We start from the raw sequence: 16461 nt of genomic DNA, 5'->3' as shown, positions 1-16461 counted from the left end.
AACTCCCTTTTTGTTTAAAGTATAGAGTAACTAACAGATCTTAGGCTCGAATCACATCACATTTACGGCTTTTGACAGACGCCCTTATCCAGAGTGGCTTACATTTAACAGCTGAGCAATTGAGGGATAAGGGTCTTGCTCTGGGGCACAGGAACACAGGTGTGGCAATAAGCAACTCACAACACCTTAGTACAATACCTTAACCACCCAGTCACCACTTCCCCTATATTTCCCCTTATCATCCTGGTCATCAAAAATGCTGTACTAGGTCCAGAGCAACATTGATTTCATGTTTCTGAAAATTGTTTCTGTGTTATTTACATTTCTTCACTCTATTATAGTATAATAGAATAATAATACTATTACAAGTATTGCGTACTATTAATTATCACCCTGTGATTAGTGTAGCATTATCATTAGCCTTATCACTCTAATTTGTGTTAAGAAGCCTCTCTAACTTTCATTTCCTTCTGGAAAAAAATGTGACCTAATGAATAAATTCAACGTAATACCAGGTTTAACTAGTTTCAACAGAATTAAAACTTAAAGACATCTGGACATGATCTAAACATCATGATTTTTTTGGCAGCTACACAGTAATCATGTAAGAAATTCAACAGCTTCTCAGGATCATTAATTGTGAATGATCTGAGGCTGGCCTTCACAAAATATAGCCCAAATTTACAAGGTTTAAACTTTTCTTTAGAAGAGACTGAATTAGTGGTGTAGATGAAGATAAACTTGTATCTCTGCAGTCTTTGCAAGCGTTCTGTAGCGGCAATAAACCACACAAACAAATGGAAATGGAAGTGATGCATGCATTTCCCAGATATTCCCTAGATATCATTTGTCTGTTTTTAGTTATTTGTTACTACATTACTTTTCCAGAGCTTAGACAGAAGCAGAGGAATCTTTCTTCATTTTTACCCCTTCATTCATCAGACTGGTCCATGAATGCTTGGTGTTTGAAGGCTTATTCAGGTCTCTATACACAGATTGTCTGCTAAACCAATTCTTCTCTGCCACAAAGACTCACTGAGAATCCCAGTAACTGAGAAATCAGGAATATGACAGCTTCCTGTGGTAGTTTTCCATCTTTTAAACTCCTTAAGTACGGCCTCACTGCCCAGTATAGGGCCCAATAAAATTCGTAATAATAAATAATATGGGAACTGACATTTAATTCATATGAGCCAGTATAGTGGTCGTCTTTGACTTTACTCCAGAAGGTTTAACTCTCAATTTATCAAAACCTCACTCTCATATACACCTCATTCTTCAAAAAAACCCCATTCCTCATTTTTCTTCTTTATTGTGAAGAAAGTCTTCAAGCAGCTTTTTCCATGTAATCTGTAATGTTACAATTTGGAAGCAATTCACCATGGTACAAAGAGTTGTATGCATAGGGAACTAACAAAAGTTTCTAAACTAAAAAAAAACACATCTAGCAGAGGCAGTACATTTGGATATAACCAACATTTATCCATCCATCCATCCATTTTCTACCGCTTATCCGGGGCCGGGTCACGGGGGCAGCAGTCTAAGCAGGGACGCCCAGACTTCCCTCTCCCCAGACACTTCCTCCAGCTCTTCCGGGGGAATACCGAGGCGTTCCCAGGCCAGCCGAGAGACATAGTCCCTCCAGTGTGTCCTAGGTCTTCCCCAGGGCCTCCTCCCTGTTGGACATGCCCGGAACACCTCCCCAGGGAGGCGTCCAGGAGGCATCCGGAACAGATGCCCAAGCCACCTTAGCTGACTCCTCTCGATGTGGAGGAGCAGCGGCTCTACTCTGAGCTCCTCCCGGGTGACCGAGCTCCTCACCCTGTCTCTAAGGGAGTGCCCAGCCACCCTGCGGAGGAAACTCATTTCGGCACCAACATTTATGAGAAAAAAAAAAAAAGAATTTCTTTTTAGAAACTGTGCGGTTATTTGTTTAATTAAAAAAGTGCCACAAACAGGTATTAAGGCCATAGCTGAAAGTGAATCATTGAAAATGAGACAAAATATCGCCCAGTCTTCTTCCAGTCTTCCAATCGTCCTGTTTGGGTGAGTCTGTGCCCATGATAGATTTAGATTTAGATAGATTTTTGTTCTTGCTTTTGTATAGTGCATCCACTTCAAAGTTTGATGTTGCTGAGAGATGTCTCTGCTCACCATAATTGTACAGAACGATCATGTGAGTTACTATAGACCTCCTGTCAGCTCAGGCCAGTCTGGCCGTTCTTCTCTATGTTCTCTCATCAAGATGCTTCAGTCTGCAGATCCTCTGCTCACGTTTTGTTTTTTTTTTTGTTTTTTTTGCACCATTCTGTGCAAACTCTAGAGCCCGTTGTGTGTGAAATTCTGAGGACCAAAAGATCAAATCAAATCAGCACCAAGAAAGGCACAGAGATCAAGTCACAGAGATCACACCTTTTCCCCATTCTGATGTACAGTATGATGCAAAAATTAAACTAAAGCTCTTGGCCTGTATCTGTGTACAATGTTTTGTGCTGCTGACACATGAATGGCAGATTAAATAACTGCATGAATTCTGCAGGTGTGTTCCAGTGAATGTGAAGAGTGAATGTATATTTGTGTTCTTTTTTGTCTGTTATCAGTATAAATATAGCTGTAACATGAATGAAGTAATCAGCTCTATCATCTACATCATACAGAAATATCATCTCATAGAAGATGTCTGGGTTTACAAAGACCCCAAACAGCTTGCTAGTTTTCAAATACCTAAATGACTACCTCTGGTCTCAGCACCAAATATTTCTAAAATAAATACATTCTAAAGACCCACTGAACAGTTTGAACTTCTCTGCTAAACATTTGTTTTATTCTCCTCTTTCTGTCATTGATAAGTTGCCAGAATGCACATCTGCCCTTTTTTAAATGACAGCGTATTCACTGCCACAGGGTTTCTGTGGTTTATGCTACAGCATCAGACCCCACATGCTAACCTTCAATTTTTCACATTATACTCAATATTGTGGATTTGAATTTACTATTTCAGTTTTGCTCAAGATTTTAAAACCAAATTACACAGAAGGGAATGGGAAGGTGAAAAATTATTACAAACTCCCATATGTTAAAAAATCCCTTTTCCTTAAACACATTTAGCTAGTCATTTGTGCAGTGGATTTAGAGTGTAGTATACCACAGGGCAAAGATCCATTCACATTCACATCATTCATATCTACTGTATTCCTGGGAGTTCAGATAATTAGATAAATAAATACTGGAACATTTTCTGACAAGAAGGAATATACTTATTGACATTACTATATCAGTTCCAAGCCCATTTCAGCAGCCCTGCATGATCGTGTATTGTCATTTATTTTGTTGGTAAACATCTGGATTCTCTCTCATAACTGCTTTTAATGTGTGACGCTCCACAAAGCATCAGCTTAAAAAATACTCATTACAACATTGCTCAGTCGGTTTGAGGCCTTGCTGTCTTTAATACAATGTAAGGGAGGAGAAATTGGAAACAGGTATCCTGTGGGGAACAGATGTAAGGCCTGCAATGCAGAATAATAATCACTCAGCAAAGTGAAAGCCTTCGGACACGATCATTGTGTTATGTTAAAGCTGTTTAAAAAACGCACCGTATGGATCTTTTAACATCTGATATACAGTATTAGCTGTTTTCTCATCTGTCTTCTTTCCTTTAGTGTCTCACTCAATAGTAAAGACAAAGTTCTTATCCTATGGGGCTGGCTAATTTGTGTGAACTTACTCAGTTCACAATTTTACAGGTTTTTTTTGTATTTTGTTTAATGTATGGAATAAAGAACAAGATAACATGTAAGTAAGCAAAATGTGCTGTATTGATACCTAAAGAGTTCTGTTTGTGTCCATCCAGTTTTTGTAAACAAAAGAGATGATGAATTTTGCCATATAAAGTTTAAAGCTCCAGTGCTGGTATTAGTTTTAAGTGAGAACAAATATAGAAAACCACTATTTAAATCTAAATTAAACTATTATGTTGGTTGACCATTTTATAATCATCCATCTGTTCTAATCAGGACTAGCAATCAGACTTCATGGGGTGAAAATATAACTGCTTATTTATCATATATCATTACTCTGTATCATTATTAGGAACTTTGGTGATATTTCTGGACGTACAAAATTAAAAGTTGGGTTTCTGCATTACAGCAGCACAGAGTTTAATTACACTGTGGTGATGGTGGGTGAGGTCATTGGGCGAGGTTTGTTTTGAGTGGCCTGGCTGAGGAAAATGAGCTGCCTTCAGCTTTTGGCCTCGTCCTGGCCCTGTTTAAACTGCTTGCTGTTTGGTTTAAGCAGTGCATGTATGTACACCAATGGAGCTTTGGTTTTGCTTCCCTTTTAACTTACATGTGCCTTGCATAAGCGTAACCCTTGCTGTTCAACAGACTGAGTGTAGAATATCAGGGCAAATGAAATTTACTATATACAATACTATGCCACTATACACCTGACCTAGAATATTTAAATGTATTTTAAATAATTGACTGTAAACTCCAAGGTAATTATATACTTTCTTTAGAAATAGATTTTTTCTCTTCTGCAATATAAACAAAAACATTCCAAACACTTTTGATCATTTTGTTCAATGCCGAATGTTGATGCACTGGTTTACATATCTTCATGTCCAGTTACTATGTGCTACTATAACGAAGCTACTACTGTGTATTTGGCTTCCACCTAGCACTTTGTATGGCTAATGTGGAAAATAGTCTCTCTCTCTCTCTCTCTCTCTCTCTCTCTCTCTCTCTCTCTCTCTCTCTCTCTCTCTCAGTGTGTTCTCACTGCTTTTCATCAACCTGATGCTGCTGCTAAAATCCCATTTTGAGGTGGAGAAGATGCAGACCAAACAGGTGTAGAGAGGGGGAGGACAGAGGATAGGATGTTTCCGGCACCTCAGACATTGAAGTCCATCATCCATGACACGGAGAGACTCTGCTTTCACTCTATCATTCCTCCTTTCTGTACTACCTCTGTACTTTATTTAAGGGACATTTTCTTTCAGCACAAATTCACATCTGTCTGATATGTTAGACGTCCACTTTTTTTTGGAGCTAAGCTGATTTATATTATTTTGTGACATTAAATGTAATGTTATATTTTGCGAACTGGATAGTTCCCACCTGTTAGGAATACGACAGCAGAAGAAGAGTAAAGCTATTAGTGTTAAACTAATAAAAAAAAGTGAAAAGATTGTCTTGTACCTGCACTTTCCTATAAGAATTGTTACAGATTTTATCACTGTATGAAGCTGATTTTGTTTTGGGTCAATGCTGCAAAAGTAGAAAATTGTACAAACAATTCATTGTGAATATTTTTCAGCCTTTCACTTTTTTTTAAATGATCTCCTTAAAGTAAATCATGTAAAAATGTCTCTTTCAATATGCTTTGTGAAGTATTAATAAAGATGGCTCTGATCCCAGTATCTTTATCCTGTATCAGATCCTACAATAAGGGCAAACTTTGTAATTAAATTTAGAATAGAAATTAATTTTTTTGAACTAAATGTGTTTCATATCCATATATTAAAAGATTTTGATTTCTTCTGTTATTATATTTATAGTTTATACTTTGTTATATTTATTATAGTTACAACAAAAATTTCAATTTCAATTTCAAGCTTAGTAGTTTTTAAAGAAAATAGTATCTGATGGGTGCTGATATCTGCTGATGCTCCAGGTTTCAGTATTAGTACTGGAAAAGAAAAAGTGATATCATGTCATGTTCAGGTTTGAAAAGCATCTTTTTTAATGATTTATTTGCAGGTACTATAAAAACATACGTGTCATATCCCATAGGGAGCAGAGAGCTGTGATTATGTATGAGGAAAAGGGGGATATGTTAGTGCTGTGAAAATAAACAAATGTCATGTCCACTTTCACCTTCCTTTTGTAGTAGGAGAGACCAAAGGGACATTTGTTCCTGAATCCTGAATGGCTTTGGAACCATGGCTAATTCTAAGTCTTTGTTCTTAAGGGGGGATGGAACGGCAAAAGACACACACACTACACACACAAATGTTTTTCAATTTGAAATTTTTATATCTTTTTTTTGTGTACACATTGATGGTAAATTTTTCCTTTCACCAACTAGAAAAAAAAACAGAGAAGGATACACCCATTACAACTTTAACACACTTACCATGATGAAATGTAAAGAGAACATACCCTTTTGCTGAGGAACAATTCCCACACGGGGCACTTTATGGATGCTGGGCCATGTTTTTGCTATTAGAGGGGAGAGGATGGCTAATTGCTGGCCTGCAGCTAGATTCCACTGAATGTCAGCTGAGAAAACATGAAGGCTTGTCTCACAAATCGCAGCAGTTGAAGGACTAATCAAATGTCCCATGAAAAAATTAGAATAGCAGCGATCACAGAAATGTCTTTCTACAGCAATTCACTCAGAACATGCTCTTTCCACCAACACCTAAAACACTCCACACAATTAACATGGCAATGTACAGCATGGAAACTTTGCTTGCTGAGGAAAGGTTTTAGCTGCAAAGCACTAAAGCCATTATGTATATGTTTGACTGAAAGCGAATCTTGTATAGCAGATTAAATCAGCCCGAAAGGAAGTGGAGTTGCATGGAGAAGTTTGAAACTATAGACTAAACTGTTTGCCTTTTTGACCTCTTCACTACCTTAAAAAAATAAGCTGCTAGATTAATGTATAAAAAGCAGCTGCTTTATAAATTTTGCTTGCCGTCAGCAAGCTCAATTAAAACCTCTGTGGTTCTTTTGCTAGAATAAATCATTTTATGTCACACTAATTCTACGAAGCAGAATTGGTCCCACCTCAGCTGTCTATATTTATATTTAGTGTTAAGGGGGAAAGTGAGCAATGCCATAAATTTTATAGCCTCAGAATCTCAGCCTGCTGTCTACGTCGTAATGTACTGTTTTAAAAAAATCCATTAGGCACAGGTGGTTTTTGAGAAGCTTGTTTCCTCTCAGAATTAGGGTTTGATTTGGAACATTTTAATCACTTGTTATACCTTCTTGTTAACCCATCTCCAAACTACCACCATGTTCCAATGTTAACTACAGGTTACAACAAATAGAATTTCCTCAGAAAACATTTTGAATATCTAATCAAAGTTTTGTACAAGGTCTCCCTTCCTTCATTTCCTTGAAGATTACCATTTACGTTTATCCATTGTATTATTCAAGGCCATTGATATATTATTTCCTACAAGCAAATATTTGCTTTGTTTTTTTAACATTTCGTATATATTTTTGTCTAATTTTTATCTTGTGCTTATAATAAGAATAACAATACAAAGAATATTCAGTTGTAACACTGAATCAAATTTAGCCTGACTGCACTACAAACTGAAGACTTACTACGCAGACATTTGCTTATAAAGAGTTATTGACAACTTTACTACATGCTCAGACATGTGTTTTGCAGTGTACCAACCTTCAGCAACACATGATATAATAAAATCTACTCTCTAACCATAAATGCTATATATCATCATCCAGAATGATCAGCACGTGTCCCGAAATCCCATACAGAACAATCAATATTTGAAACAAAGAACAAAAAAGCTGTTAGTTGGACCCAATTTAGATCGTTTTATTGCTAACATGGTGCACTAACTTAGCCACTAATTTTCTCTAAAGCAGCGGTGTCCAATCTTATCCGGAAAGGGCCGGTGTGGGTGCAGGTTTTCATTCCAACTAAGCAGAAGCCACACCAGAGTCTACTAAAAGCCAAGAACAACTGATTAAACAGGTGGAATCAGGTGTGGCTCCTGCTTGGTTGGAATGAAAACCTGCACCCACACCAGCCCTTTCCGTATAAGATTGGACACCACTGCTCTAAAGAGACATGGGGTCATGTTCGACTCGGGGCATCAAAAAAGCTCAAGCATTTTAAACAGTTTTTCAGTATGAGCACAACCCAGGCAGCAACGGGAGTCAAACTCACAATTTTCTGAAGAAGTGCAGAAGTACAGAACTCTAACCACGGAACCAACATTTCCTTGTTGGTTTTACTCTGGAATCATGAAGTGATATCATTACCAGGCCATTCCATATATTGTATATAACTTCCCTGCTATATCCTGCAAATCCCACACTGGAACATGTAGAACTGCTGTTTGGTTTTCTGATTACTTTGCAACCTTGAAGAGACAGAGAAGAGACTTGCTGTCAGATATAAATGCAGATATACAAACAGAAACTATAAGGATGCAGATTATTCAGTGGCTTCTAACATTCAGACATTTCACAACAAGGTTACATAATAATATCTGCCAACACTCACATATTCACTAGTGGATGAAAGCAACAGGTTGCCATTTTAGTGCTGTATCATTCTCATACATCTGTCCCCATCATCATTATCATCATCATTGTCATCATTATCGCCATCATCAAGGATTTAAATTTTTCTACAAAAAAATACAGCAAACAAAAAATGTAAAATATTAAAGAATACAATACTGAGAAGGTAATGGTGGTCTGCTGGTTTTGGAATAAAAAGCTTTGTGACCTCAGAGGAAGATTAGACAGCAAGTCCCAAAATCAGAGGATAAGAGTAATATGATAAGCAGCCTGTTCAAGCTTGAAAGATGTTCCAAGAATAACAGACCTTTCACCAATGCATTAAGTGCATTAAGGCACTGAAAAAATGTTAAGGGTTTAAGGAAAGTCACTTAGGATAAGTATTTTACAAAACTTCTGACCAGGGCTTATGAAAGAAATTATTTTTGTTGTATCTTAGGGGAAGTGGTGTCTTATGATCCTATGTTAACACATTGCCTTAATTGGATCCCCCAAAGAAAATATGTTAAGGATTATGCTGTTTTATTTTAACTTCTCTCCTGAGACTTTTAAGGACACAAATATGATAAGCTAATAAATAGACTTGAGTCTATAGACATAACTTCTGCAAAAACAGTTACCACAATCCCCATTCAGGAGTTAAGTATCACTAGCATTTCTCTTGACGTTGAATTACAAGAAATGCTGGAAAAAAAAAAACTTGGGGAAAAAATAGTCAGCATGTTTTTGTTTGTGCTTAAACCAAGCATTTTCATGGACACTTGGAGAGGAGTGATAATTGCTGTCATGCTACACTTGACTTGACAGACTGAACTGCCTGTTATTTTCATTAGGTGCATGGACAGACGCTGTTGACACAGGTGCTAAACTTATCATTAAGGACTAATGCACCATATTGAGGGGGTAATTGTGTTCAAAGCCATGCTTTTCTTGTTAATCCTGTTACACCCTGAAGGCTGGACATGTTTCTGCTAAAGTGATGCATGTGTGATCTAAATAAATAGTGTATAGGAGGTGGTGTTTGTGTGGTTGTGAAGCAAACCATTTCTTTCACACACTTGCCTCAGGCATATTACCTATGTTTTATTTTATTGTTAACCAAGTATGAGCACTAGACTGTGGCCTCTGTGATGGCCCAGTAAATGATTTAACCAGCACAGGCTGTCACATCTAACAGCAAAAGCATAGCACTATAAAGCATACACTGGGCTTTTGACATTTTTAAAAAATTAACTGAAATCTATATTGAAATATTATAATTATGAGCCCATTATGTAGTTAATTTGAGCTCTTTAATTTCGGTCTGTCGTTCTCCTTTAAGCTTCAGGAAGAACGCATGTGGAATTACTCAGAGAAGTCAGAGAACTTGGATATGACCCAAGAGAGCATGTGCCTGATTGCAGCTGATAAAATCTTGTGACTGCCATTGTAGCCTCAAGCATAGGGCTTAATGTTATCGAGATACTCCAGATACCCCAGAGGGGCTGGTATTCCCATCTGTAAAGCACAATGAAAGAAGAAGAAGAAGAAGAAGAAGAAGAAGAAGAAGAAGAAGAAGAAGAAGAAGAAGAAGAAGAATAGGCAGAACAATGGTTTAGTGGGTAAATATTGCTGCTTCAGAGATCCATAGTCTCTGTTTTTAATACCATAGCAATAATCCCTGTAGTATGCTAGATCCATAGTTCATTTTTTTAATGCCAAATGGCACAAATGAGCTCGTTCCATTTCCTCTGGGTTCTCCAGTCTCTCTAGACCTTTCCAAAAATGCACCATACTTGAGTTCCCCTAAAAGTGAATGTGTGTTCGCATGGTGCCCTGTGAAGGACTACCAGCCTATTCAGTGTATATTCTCACCTCCTGCCCAGTGTGCCTGGAAGCAGGATAAAGTAGATAATGACGTAGTATTATGAATAAATAATAAAAACAATTAACATTATGACCAAAATAATATTGACATAGAATGTAAATGTTCACAGATAAAAAAACTAGAGTGATGTTTTAAATAAGAGTAACTCTTGGTAATGACTAAATACAAGCTATTTTGATTTATCTAGCTCAATATGAAGATAAAAGAAAACATCTAATGAGCAGCTATAGAGTCTATTGGGTTAAGTTCAAAGTATTTCTTTTTGTGTTTCCTTTAAAGAGCTAATGTCTGGGAGAAGCAGTGTGGTTGCATTGTAGAGTGCAGGTCATGGTTATTTTTAGCATTAGACACACACACACACACACACACGCACGCACGAACACACACACACACACACCTAAAAAGAATGTTATAGCTACTCTTACCACAGTACCCACAAATCTTAGACCTTTTCAGAAAGTTGGTTAATTAGTTAGTTAGTAGAGGTAAAGAGGTATTTCTTTTTAATTAAATGTATTTCGGGGCACGGTGGCTTAGTGGTTAGCACGTTCGCTTCACACCTCCAGGGTTGGGGGTTTGATTCCTGCCTCCGCCTTGTGTGTGTGGAGTTTGCATGTTCTCCCCGTACCTCAGGGGTTTCCTCCAGGTACTCCGGTTTCCTCCCCCATGCATGGTAGGTTGATTGGTATCTCTGGAAAATTGTCCGTAGTGTGTGATTGCGTGAGTGAATGAGAGTGTGTGTGTGTGCCCTGCGATGGGTTGGCACTCCGTCCAGGCTGTATCCTGCCTTGATGCCCGATGACGCCTGAGATAGGCACAGGCTCCCTGTGACCTGAGGTAGTTCGGATAAGCGGTAGAAAATGAGTGAGTGAGAGAGTAAATGTATTCCAGGTTGTCTGCACTATAGAGAGAGAGCCTGTTTTATTAGAGAGGAAAAAATGTAAGGGAAAACAATAAAATAATTCTTATTATAATATCTATTATAATATGAATAGGGATCCACTGAAAGGAAGAAAATCTATCATTGTTATAAATTGTTCATACTAGGAATGTCAGTGCTGTTTTTAAAAACATCATGCAGTAAGGACCTTTAAGTGAACTACAGATAGAGCGAGTTTCCGTAATCAAACATGATATTGATTATTGAGGGTGAATGTTCTAGGCGCCAGTACTGAAGGACATAGGGTTAATAAGTCATCTGAAACACTGGACATGACGTATGTTAAAACAATATAATCTTCACTTTTGCATAAGCGAAGCATAAACAATAGTTCTTCCGTGGCACTTGTGTTGATATTAGGGATATCCTGTAGATACCAGTGACCACAAGCTGCTTAAAGGAAGAATAAACTTAAGGCCTACCTTGACACTACAATATCACTCTGGACAATTATATTGTCTTCTTTTTGTCGTTACCATTTCCTCTGTCCACCCAAAAGACAAATATATCAAAAATGATACTGCAACAATTTTCTTAATTATTTGTTTCATATCTTATTTCACCATCTCTTTTCAATCAGACACTGTGCATCAATTAATCAGCTTCTCTGATGTTTCTTCTTTATTTCTGAACTGGCACTTTGACTCAAAATTGTATGAGGTTTTTCATGGTTTCTGGGACCAGTTGTTGAGAATTAACCCAACAAAAGATGCAACTATTATTACCATGCACTATTATCTGGCTACTTGTTAATCTAAACAGACCTTTCACTCTGAGTGAATTAGGACATAGTAACTAAGCCAGGAAAGAATCAGAAACCATTCATCTAAAGATAAATCTCTCAAAGACGTTGCTGTTTCAAACAGCAGCTTATGTATGTTGTTAATCGTGTGTATGTTGTTAATCATGACCTTAATGGGAAGCATCTTGTCTGAGTCACTGAACCAAACTGACCTTTAATCTGTCATTAAATGTTTAATGCAGAGATACCTTTCATATGGCTAAATGGGCTGAGTTTTAATTATTTTCCGTTTATCCTGTGGCTAAAAATCCCTGAGCACATGGCAGAAACATTAGCTTTAATGCAGTCTTTAATGACAGCCCATGTCTGTGTTCTTGCTTTAGTGCTTCTCCTGCATGGTAAGTCCAACTTTTCCTGCCTTCCTGTGAAATCATCAGTGTATTGAGGTGGTAGGGAGAGACTTCAAAGCAAGGACATGTAGATATTTTCTACAGAGACTGCACGGCAACCCTAGGCAATATAGAGTAGTCCACAACTCTCACAGCATTTCTCTTTTCTAAGCCAGTACAGAATAGATTAAATATACACAGGTGTTTATGAGCAAATTTCGAGATGGTAAGTGGGAATGACCTGTAATCAACATGAACAGCTAACAGGTAGAGTACAGACCAAATAAACACACACAATATATAATAAATACATAAATACATATATATTATACACACACACACACATATATATATATATATATATATATATATATATATATATATATATATATATATATATATATATATATATATAATTTTTTTAATTTTTTACTAAACTAAATCTCTATCAGCTTGTGAATGTAGACTCATTACCAGATTTACAAAAATCAAACATGGGAAAAACAAAAAAGTCACCTAATCCCTTTTACATGAAAGTGGAAGCACTACTAGCAAGCACTAGTTACTAACTAGCACTAGTAGTGCTAACCTAGCACTAGCAAGAAGACAGATGCTAAATTTAAGATGCCAGATTACACCTGACAAATATCAGATCATTCACAAAATAAAGCACATGTAGATCTTTGAAATGTTCATAGGGCCACAAAAATCTAATATCTTCCGCTTTTGGTGCATTGCTCCATTTAATATTTTTATTAGCATTGAAATGGTTTTCTTAAAAAGAGCAGTAAAGCATTTTTCATGATGCATTTAATGGCTTGTCTGTGTATTCCTTTACTCCAAGTCTGCTCAGGTTCAGACAATGCCTCAGGCTTTGGCCTGATCAGAAGGGAAACATTAAAGACTTTTTCATCACTGTGTTGACAAATCTGTTCACTCCTGTAAACGATCAAGGCTTTACTTTGTTGTGTAATTACAATTGTAACAGTGTATTTATCTGTAAATGCAAATAATTACCCTGAAAATCAGAAACCTTTATGAGAACTTAAATACATATAGACTTGAATTGTAGTCTGGTTCTTTATTTTAATAACCACAGAGCCACATTATAATCATTATAAAAACTATATTGACTTTAACATTTAGGTTAGAGGTTAGAGATTCTTTAAAGCAGATATATATAGATTGTGTGTGTGTGTGTGTGTGTGTGTGTGTGTGTGTGTGTGTGTGTGTGTGTGTGTGTGTGTGTGTGAGTCTGTGTGTGTAATCTTTTGTTTCTCTCACTCTACCCAGCGGAAGCATCTGAGCACAAAACCCACTGCTCAACACCCATGAGACAGACTTAAATGGAAATATCTGCTGAGGTGACCTGAAGTCCAGACTTCCTAACCTTAACAAATTGCTTCCTGGTCATGCTTTCAGATAATCACAAGCGCAGGAGATGCCTCTGCAAGGTCATTCTCCTGGAAACCTTTAAAAGAATCTATCATGGAAGATCCATAGCTGTGTCTAAAGCTTTTCAGCCAGACAGTATAATTAGAAATTTTTTTTAAAGGTGTTGATCCGCATATAGAAACTTTGTTAGAAAGATTCAGTTAAACAAATAATAGGTTAAATGTTGAGGGGACAATACACTATTAGAAATCATAGTACCAGTCCATTATTTATATGGCCTTTAAACTTTAATAAAGATTAACAAAATGTCATGTAGTCATATGTGCCCTTTAACTGCTGGACTCATCACTGAAATAGACTGAACTAATCCTAAATAATAGTGCATAGCATCATGCTGATTGCTAAACAGTGTCATCAGTGAGAGATGGAGGCTGTAATCTAATGTACATCTGGGAGTGAGAGGACTGATGAACAGGGTGAGATATGGGCCACTTCTGGAATGCTGCTAGTTGAAAACTGGAAAACGACTCTAGGTACTAATCAGAACTGACTCTTGCATTATAAAGTAAGACTTCAATAGATAGATGACTGGCATGTATTACGCAGGCAGGTAGAGGGAGAATAGGTGATTGTGTGCAGTACAGCAGAGCATTTTCTTGAAATGATCAGTGCTGAGGAAGTCTGGAGAACTGACAATGTTATGATGTCACACTCAACCAAAACTGTCTGTTGAGGAAGTGAAGATCCCAATCCATCAAGAAGAAATGATCACTTGGGAACAGACTACATACAACATAGAGCAGATGCTGTGGGAGCTCGGTCATTAAAATCCACTACCCATGACCAGAAGACTATGACCCTGACTGAGAGATGTTGACAGAAGTGAACCTGTTGTATAACAGCTGGGTCCATTAGCAAAACCCTTGTCAGTTTAGTTGCACTACCTGTTAAATGACTGAATGCACCTGATGTGTAAATAAATAACCAAATTTATTTTACTTCTTATAGGACTCAAGTTAATATGTAAGGCATATCAGAATGGCACAACCATTAAAAACAAAACCATTATACTAAAGCATAATATAAAAGAAAATAATGAAATAATCCCTGTTCTAAAGTTTGCATACCTTTAGTTCTTAATATCATGTAAGAATCAAAAGAAAGGTGTACAAGAGAGTACTGAGACCAGCTATGATGTATGGGTTAGAGACTATAGCAGTGAGGAAAAGACATGAGGCAGAGATGGAGGTAGCAGAGATGAGGATATTGAGGATCTCTTTAGGAGTGACGAGGATGGACAGGATTAGGAACGAGCACATCAGAGGGTCAGCTCAGGTTGGCTGTTTTGGGAACAAGGTCATAGAGGCTAGAATGAGATGGTTTGGACATCAGAGGAGGGAGAGTGGTTATATTAGAAGGATTTTGGAGATGGAGCTGCCTGGTAAGAGGTCAAGAGGAAGGCCAAAGTGGAGATATATGGATGTGTTGAAAGAAGACATGAAGTTAATTGGTGCAAGAGCAGAGAATGCCAAGGATAGAGTTAGGTGGAAACAGATGACTCACTGTGGTGACCCCTAACGAGAAAAGCCGAAAGAAGGAGAAGTAGAAGTTCTTAATATTGTGTATTGCCCCCTTTAGCATCAATGATGGTATGCAGTCTTTTGTAATAATTGTGTATGAGGTCCTTAATTCTCTCAAGTGGCCTCCAGTTCCTGTAAATGTTTTGGTTGTCTTGCACAAACTGCACATTTGAGATCTCCCCAAAGTGGCTCAATTATATTGAGGTCAGGAGACTATGATGGCCACATGAGATCCAGCACCATGCTTTACCTTTTTGACTCCTCTCCAAACATATGTAGTGTTTATGGTTGTGACTATATAGTTCAATTTTGGTCTAATCACTTCAAATGACTCTTCTCCAGAAGCTGTAAGGCTTGTCTTGGTGCTGTCTGGCATGCTGAAGGCGGGCATTTTTGTGGCATGGGCGCAGTAACAGCTTTCTCCTGGCAACTCAACCATGCAGGTCATTTGTGTTCAAGAACCTCCTTTTTGTGCTCCCTGAAAAACTGGATTCAAGCATGTGCTGACTAGTAGTGTAACAGCATTTCCTTCTTGATGTTGTTGTACATTCTCTTACGAAATGCAGGTTCACAGAGAGACAGGTGAATGGAACAGTTTCAACGATACAGGAAATGGAAGCAGGCTTTCATCCCAGGAACATATCTCTAGATTCCCCACTGTCGCAATCTCCAGTCTGAGCTTATCCTGTCCTTTAACAACTGTGAGGAGGGGTTCCTCTACTTGCTCTTTGGCCTCCCTCTGATCATCTGGGAGTTATCAAGCAAATTAAAAGAACACATGTCCATAGCAACTGTGCTCTATGGACAAATCCTGCTCTCACAATAGCAGACGCCAGGAAGATCTAGCAGCACTTAAAGGGACTCTGGCCCTCAGGGGCTCTAGTTTCCCACTGCTTTAACCCTGGGGGACAAAGGAGCCTGGCTTCAGACATCTGAGTTACCTTTGACCCTGGGAGCTTTAGGAAGAGTAAGCAATGAAGGACACAGAGAACTGTACACATGCATTAAAAAGCAATATAGGTCTCACTGTTGATAAAGCCTTATTCCAGTGCACAAAGTCTTTTTTTTTCAATGTGTGAATGTTTCCAGCTCATGGTTGATACCTGAAAAAGAAACAAAAGTGTTAAAGTTAAAAGGAGTTCAATTTTGATTTGTTACCAAGGTCATGTCACACAATATTACCATACTGTATATTCAGAGAAACGGTAAATATACAACACAGATCTATGCTTATGCCTTCAAAAGTAATAC

The sequence above is a fragment of the Tachysurus vachellii genome, chromosome 6 (genome assembly GCF_030014155.1).
Source record: "Tachysurus vachellii isolate PV-2020 chromosome 6, HZAU_Pvac_v1, whole genome shotgun sequence".
Lineage (NCBI taxonomy): Eukaryota > Metazoa > Chordata > Actinopteri > Siluriformes > Bagridae > Tachysurus > Tachysurus vachellii.
The sequence above is the reverse complement of the archived record's forward strand: the minus strand, read 5'-3'. Positions refer to the sequence as shown.